We start from the raw sequence: 3,355 nt of genomic DNA, 5'->3' as shown, positions 1-3,355 counted from the left end.
GCTCGACTTTTATCATGATGCACAAGAATGCATAGTCATGGGTTTCATTTTTGCACTGATGGATAGTTGCAATCGGGTTTTGCACGTGATCCAACGGTCCTGGTTGGTTGTCAATTGGAAAACTAAATAAAGAAGAATTTTTGAGTGCTGATTGATGGCTTCGATTCAATCTGACGGCTAATCCAATGGTCTACATTTGATCCAATTGAGATACGACTGATTTAAGGCTTGATCTGGAGTGTTTAAATCACATCCAACGGTTAGAATTAATTTTCACCTGATACACTTGTTTGGGATACAACTTTGAGGTGTTTTTGGACTCCTTGTGCTACCAGAACTCGAGAATTCAGTAGCTTTTAAAAGGAGTTGCCTCAAACAACCCACGACAGCAACGAACAGAGAACAGAGAGACAAAAACAGAGGCCATCTTCTCTTCTTTTCTTCCCTTCTCTCTTCATCTTCAAGTCCAACCTTTTTCCATCAATTTTCTTCACACCAAGAGTAAGGAATTGAAGCAAAATTAAGCAACAAGTAGTACCCTATTTGAAGTTTATGATGTTATTTATTTTATTTATTATTTTTATTTTTTTCATCATGAACTAATTTTATTTTACTAAGGCTAAGGTATAGCCACTCTATTGATGCAATATTCAGTATGATTGGATTCTAGATTTATTATTATTTATGAGAAGTATGCAAATCTGTTTTTAATATTTTTAGATTACTGGCCATCTTCTAATTATTTTGATGGGCATAGATGATGCGGATCAGGTGATTCTATATCAATACTTCTTGATTTGTATACCTTGTATTTGAATTGGATTAAGGTTCCTATGCATGCAGTAATTTTAGTATGCTTTGGATGTAGTGTATTTTAATCAGAGGATTTCATAGAAATAATGTATTATTGTTTATTTAAATTATGCCTGGATCAAAGGGTAGTTAATAAGTAGTAATAGCTTTGCTATGCTTTGACCAAAGGGTAGTGAATATCTTAGAAAACTCCGCCATCATATGAAATAAAAATTGATTTAGTTTGCATAATTACTTGAATATTGTATTGATTGAGTTGGTGAACCGATTGTTTTAGTGTTTCTCTGATCTTGATTTTAATCCTAAAAATCACAATCTTTTTGTTCTTTTATAATTTCTTAATTATCTCTTTATTTTCTTTATTCTCTTTATAAATCAATTTTTTAAATAAAGTTAAAAAAAATATTCATGGGATAATATTCTATTCATACACTATAATATTTGATCAACTGGTGTATTTGCCATAGTGATAGATTTGCACGCATCAAGTTTTTGGCATCATTGCTGGAGATTGTGTCTAAAACAATATTGAAATTATGATCCTTGCTTTACTTTAAAATTTTATTTTTGATTTTGATTTTTATTTTATTTACAGGTTTGTGTTCAATGCATGACACATGCTGGACATAGTGACTTGATGGCATTTGATCCAGAAATAGAGAAGACAATTCGTAGATTAAATCATGCATCAAGGAAGAAATATGGCAATCGAAGATCCCAACAACATTAATCCGAGATTGGATATGGTGGTCGAGGAACAGCAAGAGGCTATTCGAGTGGCACATCATTCGTTAAACGATTATGTCACACCATCGGTAGCCGATCCAGTTTCGAGCATTAGGAGACCGTCCGTGTGAGCAAACAACTTCGAGATAAAGCCGACGATGATCTAGATGATTCAAGTAACTATCCAATTTAGTGAACATATTCAGGATGATTTGAATGCCTATATTTCAATTTTTTTGATCTCCATGATACTTTTAAAATTAATGGAGTGTCGGATGATGCCATTAGATTGAGGCTATTTTCTTTTTCTTTACGTGACAAAGCTAAAAGTTGGCTTCATTATCTTCCTGTAGGTTCTATTACTACACGGGATGCTCTAGCTTAGAATTCTTGACTAAGTAATTTTCACTTTTCAAGACTGCAAAGATACGTAGTAATGATATCACTTCTTTTGTGTAGATGGAGATAGAGTTACTGTATGAGGCTTGGGAGCATTTTAAGGAGCTGCTAAGGAGATGTCCACATCATCAATTACCCATTGGCTTTAGGTATAAACTTTTTGTAATGGTTTATCTCCTATTAATCATTCTATGATTGATGCGGCTGCAGGAGGTACCATTAATCGAAAAACAGAAGAGGAGGCCTCGGATCTGATTGATGAGATAGCATCGAATAGTTATCAATAGCAAACAGACCAGATAATGCTAAGAAGATCAGCAGCCATGTATGGAGTGGACAGCATCCTAGCTTTATCAGCTGAGATTACAGCTCTTTGGGCTGAATTCAATAACATGAAGGGAGCAGCTATGCATGTGCAGAGAATTACTTGTGAGCTGTGTGGAGGAGGATATGATACAAGCGACTGCCAGATAGGTAATCTCTTTACTAAAGTCTCAGATATAACTAACTATTTTGGTACTGTTTTTAAGCCACAACAGAACAATCCTTACTCCAGTATCTACAATCAAGGGTGGAGGAGCATCCAAACTTTTCGTGGAGCAACAAATCTGTAGCATAGCAACCACCCTCAAGATTTCAGGTACTTGAGAAGAAGCTTGATATAGAAGAGCTGATGGTTAAATTCATGTAGAACCATAAAGTAGCCATACGAAATCTAAAAACCAGGATTAGATAGGACAAGAAGCATCAATTCAAAAGTTGGAGACAAAGCTTAGGCAGGACCAAGCAGCATCAATTCCAAACTTGGAGATGCAAGTGGGTCAATTGGCCAAGATGATCTCCAAGAGACCACAAGGATCCTTGCCTAGCAATACTGAGACCAATCCAAGGGAGTAAATCAATGCTATCATGTTAAGAAGTGGTAAAGAACTAGAGGAGCCAAAGCAGAAGAAAAAGATCGAAGAGGAAACAGCGAACCAGGAGCCGACTAATAGCAAGAAACAAGCGACTCAAGTCCATTGGTCTCATAAACCGCCAGCAGATGGATGGTCTCCCGGTATAAAATTTGCTGATCCAATTGTGAAGCCTTATGAGTCATCACTACCATTCCTTGAGAGACAAATACAGCATCCAAATAAGCAGTCTCTAATTTTTTCAATATCTTAAAGAATTTATATATTAATATTCTTTTTGTGGATGCTATCACTCAAATGCCCAAGTATGCTAAGTTTCTTAAAGAAATTTTGGCTAACAAAAAGAAGCTGGAGGAGCATGAGACAATAAATTTGAATGAAGAATGCTCAGAAATACTTCAAAATAAATTACCATAGAAATTAAAGGTTTCAGTGAGTTTTACTATCCCTTGCATTATTAATGATTGTAGTTTTGATAAGATTTTATGTGATCTAGGAACAAG

The 3,355-nt window shown here is 35.3% G+C and overlaps 1 non-coding gene across 1 annotated transcript; it reads right to left on the bottom strand.

Annotated features, from left to right (window-relative positions):
• Positions 1-1,965: 1,965 nt before the first annotated feature.
• On the bottom strand, positions 1,966-2,072 carry LOC114913614 (small nucleolar RNA R71). Its single transcript, XR_003799536.2, has one exon. It is a non-coding gene; the product is annotated as a small nucleolar RNA R71 (small nucleolar RNA).
• Between the last annotated feature and the right edge of the window lie 1,283 nt (positions 2,073-3,355).

The sequence above is a fragment of the Elaeis guineensis genome, chromosome 2, assembly GCF_000442705.2.
Source record: "Elaeis guineensis isolate ETL-2024a chromosome 2, EG11, whole genome shotgun sequence".
Taxonomy (NCBI): Eukaryota; Viridiplantae; Streptophyta; class Magnoliopsida; order Arecales; family Arecaceae; genus Elaeis; species Elaeis guineensis.
The sequence above is the reverse complement of the archived record's forward strand: the minus strand, read 5'-3'. Positions and strand labels throughout refer to the sequence as shown.